Source organism: Myotis yumanensis, unplaced genomic scaffold (assembly GCF_028538775.1).
Source record: "Myotis yumanensis isolate MYYU_CA2020_CCGP unplaced genomic scaffold, mMyoYum1.0.hap1 SCAF_14, whole genome shotgun sequence".
NCBI lineage: Eukaryota > Metazoa > Chordata > Mammalia > Chiroptera > Vespertilionidae > Myotis > Myotis yumanensis.
In genome coordinates, this window is record NW_027223765.1 from 27999082 (window position 1) to 28009103 (window position 10022).

Genomic DNA, 10022 nt, shown 5'->3' on the forward strand with positions numbered 1-10022 from the left:
CACTGGCTTCCTAAGAACTAAGGTTCTCAACCTTCTGGCCCTTTAAATACAGTTCCTCATGTTGTGACCCAACCATAAAATTATTTTCGTTGCTACTTCATAACTGTAATGTTGCTACTGTTATGAATCGTAATGTAAATATCTGATATGCAGGATAGTCTTAGGCGACCCCTGTGAAAGGGTTGAGAACCACAGGTTGAGAACCGCTAAAATAGAGGCATCCTCCAGGGGACATCCCAGCTTAACATCATCTCCCTCAACCCTGGAGTCATTTTCAGCATCTGACTCCTAAATCCACAGGTTTGAGTGGAGAACAAAAAAGTTGATCTATCTTACCTTCACCTTTGTGGCTTATACTTATTATTATAATTCTTTTTCCTGCTACATAAGAATGTTCTATTGGAATTTTTAAGGTCAAAATATTTCCCCCCAAATGCAATGTGATATGCACAAAAAACCTTCCATTTTTGTTAACCATTGCCAACAGTCCCACTTCTCTTATATGTATTCTGATTTTGTTTTTCTTAGAATTGTCATAAGCAATTCTTAAATAGAACTTGTTCATCCTCAATAATTTCTTGTTCTTTAACTATTGCTTCAGAGAATCCTATTTCCAGGGCAACTTCTTATGTGGCCACCTTTACTATGATGTAATTGATCAAATGAAGGCTCCCAGAAAAATGTATGAACTCAGCAGAGAGAAGCCTCAGCCGGGTGCTTTGCTGAGTTATTAATATTGGAAATGAGTCTGAATTGATGATCACTAGAAAAACTTCTAAGTCGACATTGGTTTTAAAATTTGATTTCCCTATCCCTAATGAAAAAACTGCTCACACTGTATCTCACTTTATAAAAATGTGTTGAAGTTGTAATATTATTCTAATATCTAATGGAAGTCTGATATGTCTTTATTAGCTCTGGGGTGTTTGAGTCCTATCTTTATAATGTGTCAATCTCAAATCAGAAACATGTTTACTATTTGTTCAAAAATTATTGTTGCTTTACTTGTGTTTGCATTCAGTTTAATGTCCATAAGAAATGACTGAGCCCTAACCGGTTTGGCTCAGAGGATAGAGTGTCAGCCTGCGGAATGAAGGGTCCCAGGTTCGATTCTGGTCAAGGGCATGTACCTTGGTTGCGGGCATGTCCCCAGTAGGGGGTGTGCAGGAGGCAGCTGATTGATGTTTCTCTCTCATTGATGTTTCTAACTCTCTATCCCTCTCCCTTCCTCTCTGTAAAAAAATCAATAAAATATATTTTTTTAAAGAAATATTAAAAATAAAATAAAATAAAATAATGACCGATATCGACAATAGGCAATACCACATATTCATTTCAATGAGTTTTTCTCTACTGTTTGTTGAGGTGGTGTTGTGAAGGACTTAGACATCAGCAGGAGGCCTTAGAGCTCTGCTTAGCCAGGTCTGATCTCGCAGGAAATTCTGGCCACTTCCTCCCTAATCTTGGTCCACAAGGGGCATACAAGGTCTGAAGGCAGGCAGCACAATGTGGATCAAGGCCAACAAGGCAGCCTGCCTGGACTCTGCAAGAAGGCTCTGAGGAGAGAGGAGGGATGCCTTCATTCAAGTTCATTGGCCTCACAGTTGTCCAAGCCTAAGGGTGACCACATGGAACTGGGTAGATTTGAGAAGCCATGTGACATCCCTCTCCAGATTTTTCCCACCTCACCCCATGCCAGAGTCTCAGATCCACTCAGTTTCCAAGTCCAAAAGCCCATTTTTGACCATGGGGGATGTCGGGGTCAGTGTCTCATGGAAAAACACTTTGGAGCAGATTTATCCATCTTTAGTAATATCTGGACATTATTCCTGCTACATACATAACTCACAAATATGGGTTACATAACCCACATATATGGGCCTCACTGTCCCCGTTTTCCTAGTGTAGTTTGAATTTGTAGGAATATTTTGTTATCTGTAAAGTAGCTGAAGGCTCTCTCTCAGTTTCCTCTTAGCCATAAAATGCTATGAGTGTGATCTGAGGGGAGATGAAGAGGTTTTTCTGTCATTTTCTCTCTCTCAGGGAAGAGAGGGCAGATGGAGAGAGAGCGGGCTGGGTCGAGGCAGCCGGGAGACTCTGCCGTGGGAGCTGCGGGGAGGGAAGAGCAGGGCCGAGTTCTACACTCGCTGCACGCTTCACTGTGCAGCTTCGCCGTGTGGCTTCATGTGCATCTTAACCAGACTGCATCTGATGCTTCTGCAGATCTGAGTTTCAGGGGATCTGTTTTCCAACTGGTATCTAACTCTGACAGCTCTTCCAAAGTTTACTTCAAAATATCAGAATTCATTTTCTTTCTTTCTGAAGGAGGCCTTCAGCGGCATCACTTTTATCAACAAAAGTGGTAACAACAACTATTATTATTATTATTATTATTAAAGATTTGTTTTCCATAGAATTTTTAAGACTTTTTGAATCTAAGAACTTAGAAACCCTTTGCTTTGTTCTCTCTTCGTTCTCTCTCTCTCTCTCTCTCTCCCTCTCCTCTCTCCACCCCCACACTGTTCTAAGGAAAGGTAGAAAGACAGAGTTATCTGGACCAGGGGTAACCAGAATTTGTAAGCCATTTGTTCCCTCTTTTCTATAATAGCTGAGATGAGGCTTAGAGGAAAGAATCTGAGAGAACAATTTGAGTAGCACCCTCATTTTACACAGAAGCTGAAGTTCAGAGAGTTTATTCTTCCTAAGCACTACTTTCATCTGTCCCTCCTCACCAGTCTTCCATGTCCACATTTCCTACTCTATGAAGTTCGAATGCAAGTCACACATTTGGGGCTTTCTGTGATTCAGTTCTGACCTACCTTACCAACCCTTTCCCCAAATATACCCCACCATGTACTCTTGCTTCCCAAGCTAACTTCCTATTCTTTGTGTATTACCATATTTTCCCCCCTCCCTGCCATTACTTATAAAGTTCCTTCTGCAGAAACACCATTCCTCCTTCCGAACTTTGTTCGTCCCTCAAGGCCCAAGTCAAATGCCTGTCTTCCACAGGCCGTCTGTGAGTCCCCAGACTTCTGGAAAAATCTCTTCCTTCAACACATGCCAGGCCCAATGCCGGATTGGTGAATTTAGAGCTAAATTATATGCTGCCCTCATGTGTGACATGTTGGCATATTCGGTACAGGCTACCAAGAATACCAGCCAGGCTTTCTGGGGTTCTCAGGAACCCATGAAATATTTGTGAAATAAAAAAAAAAATTCAATCTCTGCCCTGCTAATGCAGGAGTCGGCTCGTTGGTGTTATCCATGTACAAAGCAGCTTGACTTCAAAACAAAACCTACAATTCAGTTTCTGCCTTCATGGCTTTCAATTTGGGCTCAAATTTGAATCATTTTTCTTGGTCCCGCAATCACTAAATACTTGTGTCTTGCCTCTCCCAGTCAGCTGTCATGAAAGCCTCTTTAGAACCTCAATGTCAGCTTCTGTGGAGGATGGCTACCCATCGATTGGAGGTGCCCAAATCTGGCTTCCCAAAGTGCTCTTTGCACATATTCTGTAGCCTCGATGTTAAGTCAGCCTATCCCAAGCATGCCCTGTAGCATCATAAATTCTGAGCCACCAAGCAGAACCTCAGAGAGTACCTCTTGCCCTGGGTGAACTCTGAACAAATGCTCTCCAAGTGCAGCGGGCTTACGAGAGGCCTCCAAGGGGGGCAGACATGCATTCTGTCCGGGCACCAACACACCTGAAAGAATATCTGCTGTCGCCATATAGCACGTGCAGGCTGCAGCAAAGGAATGGTTTTTATTACTCCATGAGCCACCGAGCACTCTATGTTCAGCTTTCTCACCTTAGGCCTTAGATGCTCTTAACCCCAGGATGTAGTCACTAGCGATTTTAAGTGATAAACCATGTTATTCACCATGGTCTCATTTAACTCTTTTTTTTTCTGGCCAAGTTTTTCTTTCTTTCTTTGTGCTTCAAAGAAGGGAGACTGTAGAGCCGATATGACTCCTCCTAAATACCCAGAGGGACCATAACCAACTCCCCTGGTCTGTGTTCCATTATACAAAAGAGGAACATAAAGGAAAGGATTGTGAAAATGAATGCAGACTTTTCTTTTAAAATTAGTGAGGAATGCCCGCTGGTGTGGCTCAGTGGTTGAGCGTTGACCTATGAACCAGGAGGTGACAATTTGATTCCTCATCAGGGCACATGCCTGGGTTGCAGGATCGATCCCCAGTAGGGGGCATGCAGGAGGCAGCCGATCAAGGATTCTCTCATCATTTATTTCTCTCTCTCTCTCTCCCTCTCCCTTCCTCTCTGAAATCAATAAAAATATTTTTTTAAATAAAATAAAATTAATGACGCCCTAACTGGTTTGGCTCAGTGGATGGAGTGTCGGCCTGCGGACTGAAAGGTCCCAGCTTCGATTCCAGTCAAGGGCATGTACCTTGGTTGCGGGCACATCCCCAGTGGGGGGTGTGCAGGAGGCAGCTGATCGATGTTTCTCTCTCATCAATGTTTCTAACTCTCTATCCCTCTCCCTTCCTCTCTGTAAAAAAAATCAATAAATATATTTTTAAAAATAATAAAAATTAAAAAAAATAAAAAATTAAATTAAATTAATGAGAAAGCCCTGGCTGGTGTTTCTCAGTGGTTAGAGCATTGGCCTGCTCACTGAAGGGTTATGGGTTCGATTTCTGGTCAAGGGCATGTACCTGGGTTTTAAGTTCAATCCCTAGCCCCGGTTAGGGCACATGCAGGAGGTAACCAATCGATGTGTCTCTCAAAGATATTTGTCTCCCTCACAACCTCCCTCCCTTGTACTCTCTCTAAAAATCAAAGGAAAAAATATCCTTGGATGAGGACTAACCAAAAAATAAATAATAAATAAAACTTGTAAGGAATGTTTGTGATTTTTAATGATAAGACAACAAAATGGGATAAGGCAATCAACAATACAAGCAGTACTTTACCATTAAAGAAAATAGAAAAGAAAGAAATAAGAAACTCATTACTCGAAATCTTATATTCTGAACAGGGTTCAAAAAGATGAGAGAAGAGGACTTTCTAACTTGTCATCCTGCTATTGTAACCTGAGCCCCTCCCAAGTTTTCAGACTCCAAAATCAGATCTAATTAAAAGAAAATGGAAAAGGATTTGGAGCCTTTTCAGCTCTGGAGAACATGCAGACAAATAAATTAAAAAATGGGAGAAGTGGAACTAACCCAATAATCCGTGAAAAGCTCATTTCCCTCCCCACCGCCACTGATGCAACAGTGTCCTTCCTCCCTCCCCGTTCTCTGGTTCAGGAGCAGTGAGTGAAAAAATTGGCTAACAAGATCAGAAAATTTAATTACAGTTCTGCTGTCCCCTTCCAAGAAGTTGACTGTCACACTTCCCGTTCGCCGATCTTCAAAGTGTGCTGTCTCTGATGAGCTTCCCTTCCACTCCAGGCCCACTCATCTCCCTACCTCAGCTCAGGACGATAGACAGACACAGATGCTGTAATTTGGGGGTTTAGGGGGATTAGATGTAAAGATTAAAAGGGGCCGTTTGAAAAGAAAATATCATTATCCCCTCATTTCCTTTGGTCTGCCTAAGCAACTTTGCCTCAGTCTTATCCAAAGAGAAGTACTATGGGAGCCCCAAAGACTTAGCATCCTGCATACCAGACCCAAAGAAGCCCTGAGACCCTTTAGATGACAGTGGTTCTCAACCTTCTGGCCCTTTAAATACAGTTCCTCATGTTGTGGTGACCCCCAACCATAAAATTATTTTCGTTGCTACTTCATAACTGTAATGTTGCTACTGTTATGAATCAGAATGTAAATATCTGATATGCAGGATGGTCTTAGGCAACCCCTGTGAAAGGGTCGTTCGATCGCCAAAGGGGTCGCGACCCACAGGTTGAGAACCGCTGCTTTAGAAGAAGTACAGAAACTGCATTCAAGTGTCCATTTTGCGTACCAACTCCGAGATACAGGCATGGCTTCCTTGAGCAAGGTTTCTAGCAAGGTTCTGAAACGCTTTGAGCTCAAAACAAACAAAAAGGAATATGATCAAGTCATGATTTTCACCAAGGCAAGGAATGCAGAATGATGTCAAAAGAACCAGGTATTTGCCGTTTCTGTCCTATGGCAACCAGGGACTTATGGCCAAACCTAGTATGCAAAGCACTGGAGAGTGACATAGAACAGGTGTCTTTAAAATGCAACATTTAGCTAATTAAAATAGATCCTTTTGTTTGCTTTTCCATTACTGAGTAAAGCAAAATAGACAAACTGTGCAGAAGTTTCTGGCACTCGTGTGACTGAGGTGCTATTACTCTTCACAGAACGCAGTCATCTCCTATATACTTGGACCAGCGCAAATCACCTCCCAGACTAAGGCAAGACATATAAGCCCAGAAAAGTACCTATGGTGATAAAGGGCAGCCTGCCTGTGAGGGCATCAGAAGTGTTATAACTTGGCCCAGTCAATGCTGGTGGGAAGACAGTGCAGCGGGAAGAGGAGCTAGCCAAGGACAGACAGGCAAGGAATTCATCATTATGAATTAGAAAGATGAGAAATTTTCTTAAACTCTCCTTCTTAAGAGGTTGTATCAGTCTGAATTACATCTGGCTGTGGGCAATGGAAACCCTCCTCTCATGCAACAAGGAGTCCAAAAGCAGGTGATCCAATGCTGCTATGATGGCTTGCGGAAGCTTTCAAGGACTCGGGCTCCTTCCAGCTCCCTGTTTCTCCAGTTGAAACTTGTAATTTTCATCCTCAGGGCCACAGAATTAGCTTGACCTCTGTGTTCCAGACAGAAAGAGAAGGATGGGCAAAGAGGAAAGGGAAATATTGTTTGTCCCATTTACCAGGAATAAAATAGCTTTCCTGCAAGTCCCAGCCAGTAGATTCTGCTTACATCCCATTAACTCAGTGGTTCTCAACCTTCTTAATGCCGCGACCCTTTAATACAGTTCCTCATGTTGTGGTGACCCCCAACCATAAAATTATTTTTGTTGCTACTTCATAACTGTAATTTTGCTACTGTTATGAATCGTAATGTAAATATCTGATATGCAGGATGTATTTTCATTGTTACAGATAGAATATAATTAAAGCATAGTGGTTAATCACAAAAACAATATGTAATTATATATGTGTTTTCCGATGGTCTTGGGCAACCCCTGTGAAAGGGTCGTTCGGCCCCCAAAGGGGTCGTGACCCATAGGTTGAGAACCGCTGCCCTAGACCTTCCCTTAGCTTCCTCAAACCTCTGTACCGATAGCACTCATTTGGCCAGAATTTTGTCTAAAGCTGATGGTCTGTCAGTCCAGAGATGGGATCCTCATGACAGTCTTGGAGTTGAAAGGGCCATTGTGGGAGACCTTCTCCAGGACAATAGATCTCTTATCTCCTCTCTTGTTGTAGGTGCAACTGTACAGACACATATTCTCATGTCCAGCAGCTCAAATAGCACTTAGGCCTCCTGTTGCCAGGGAGATCTGCTGCCTGAACCACCTCAAGTGTTTGTGCACGAAAAAAATAAAACACAGGTAGTGTTTTATGTTACCAGAAATTGATAAAGGAGCATAAACAGGTAAATATGAACTGCTGGCAGATGTTCTTCTGATTCTTAACACAAAGATAAGAGGGGCATAGGGTTGACTTCTTCCATACACACTCACGAGGTAATGAACTCAAAACTGAGATCTCATCATGCAGTGGTTTGTTTGCACATTCCTGATTCACTCCACTGCCCCAGTGTTGATTGCATGTCACCTGAGTTTGCTGTACACTTGACAATGTGCTAGGGGCTTCCAGATGGAATTTAGTTATGTGATTCCATCCCAGAGGGGTTGCTCAAGGAAGTGCCCAAGGTAAAAACTGATATCTTAAGGCCATATGGGTCTTTAGTGTGCACAGAACCCATTGGCACACTAAAGATGCCAGTGGTTCTGCATCTTATAAAAAAAAAAAAAAAACTCTCAGAAAAGTGGGAATAAAGGGAACATACCTCAACATTTAAAAAGGCCATATATACCCTAACCTATTTGGCTCAGTGGATAGAGCATCAGCCTGTGGACTGAAGGGTCCCAGGTTCAATTCCGGTCAAAGGCATATACCTTGGTTGCAGGCACATGCCCAGTAGGGAGTGTGCAGGAGGCAGCTGATCGATGTTTCTCTCTCATCGATGTTTCTAACTCTCTATCCCTCTCCCTTCCTCTCTGTAAAAAATCAATAAAATATATATATTTTTTAAAAGGCCATATGTGACAAACCTACAGCCGACATCACACTCAATGGGCAAAAATGGAAAGCTTTTCCCTTAAGATTGGGAGCAAGACAGGGCTATCTGTTTTTACCACTATTATTCAACATATACTGGGAGTCCTAGCTACAGCAATCGACAAGAAGAAGAAATAAATGGCACCCAAATTGGAAAGGAAGACGTAAAACTGCCATTATGTGCAGTTGACATGATACTCTATATGGAGAACCCTAAAGATTCCACCAAAAAACTACTGGAACTGATAAATTCATTCATTAAATTAGCAGGATAAAAAATAAATATCCAGAAATCAGTTGCATTTTTATACACCAAGAATGAACTATCAGAAAGGGAAACTAAGAAAACAATCCTATTTACAATTGCATCAAAAAATAAAATACCTAGGAGTAAAAGATCTGTACTTGTCAAATTATAAGATACTGGAGAAAGAAACTGAAGTGGAATATCATTAAAATGTCCATACTACCCAAAGCAATCTATTGATTCAATACAATTCCTATCAAGATATCGATGATGTATTTTACAGAACTAGAACAAATATTCCAAAAATTTATATGGAATCTAAAAAGACCCCAAAATAGCCACAGCAATCTTGAAAGAAGGACAAATTTGGAGGAACAGGACTACCTGATATCAAACTATACAACAAGGCTATACTAATCAGAACAGCATGGTACTGACATAAAAACAGACATATAGATCAATGGAACAGAATAGAGAGCTCAGAAATAAACCCATGCCTTTATGGTGAATTAATATTTGATGAACAAGGCAAGAACACACACTGGGCTAAAGATAATCTATTCAATAAGTGGTGTTGGAAAAATTGGACAGATACGTGCAAAAAAAAAATGGAAACTCAAACACCCTTACACCAAACACAAGAATAACCTCAAAATGGATTAAAGACTTAAATATTGAGACTCAAAACCATAAATACCCTAGAAGAAAACATAAGCTATAAAATCTCAAACATTTCTTGTGGCAATATTTTTTCCTGATATGTCTCCTTGGACAGTTCATTGTTAAAAGAATAGAAAGATGTACACAGGGAAACATCCTCTGGAAATCTAGGTCCCAGCAAGAAATCAATGCTATCCATATGAACTAACCTGTGTAGAACTCGTGATACACGCCTTGAGAATGATGAGTACACAGGGTGCACCCAGAACGAAGCAGGGGACCTTGTTCAGACCCTTAATCATCCCCACGGGTAGAGGGTGAGAAGAGAAAAAGAAGATGCAAAATATTTCCTCTCTGAGAGGAGAGGAAATTATACACTATTGTGCTACCAAAACCTGAGAAGAAAGGTACATGGAGGACGGGATGGGAGGCAATATCACGGGTACACTATTGTGCTTATGCCATTGGTCATTCACCTATTAAGGAAGGTGAGAGGTTCTGCAGTAAAGAAACTTGTTTAACTTGATTGATGCAGTGCTCTTCTTATAAGATTCTCAGAGCTGGTTCAGAAACACTGGGCTAGCCCAACCTCTGATACCCAGCAGAACCAGAATGATGTCCCAGATCCCCCAACAATTAACGCAGCATTTTTCCAATATATCATACCAAATGCCTTGAACTCTGCAGGGGAACAGCATTATATAAATCTAAATGTCGGGAATGTTTAACATCTTAGACAGCTGGAGCTAGAAACAGCCGTGAGGTCAGCCCACATCTGGTCTGTCTCAGAGCCTCCCCGAACAGGCTATCCACAGCTCCTGCCCCAAGCCTGCCCCTCGCAGGAAGAAGAGCAGAGAGATAAATAATTCC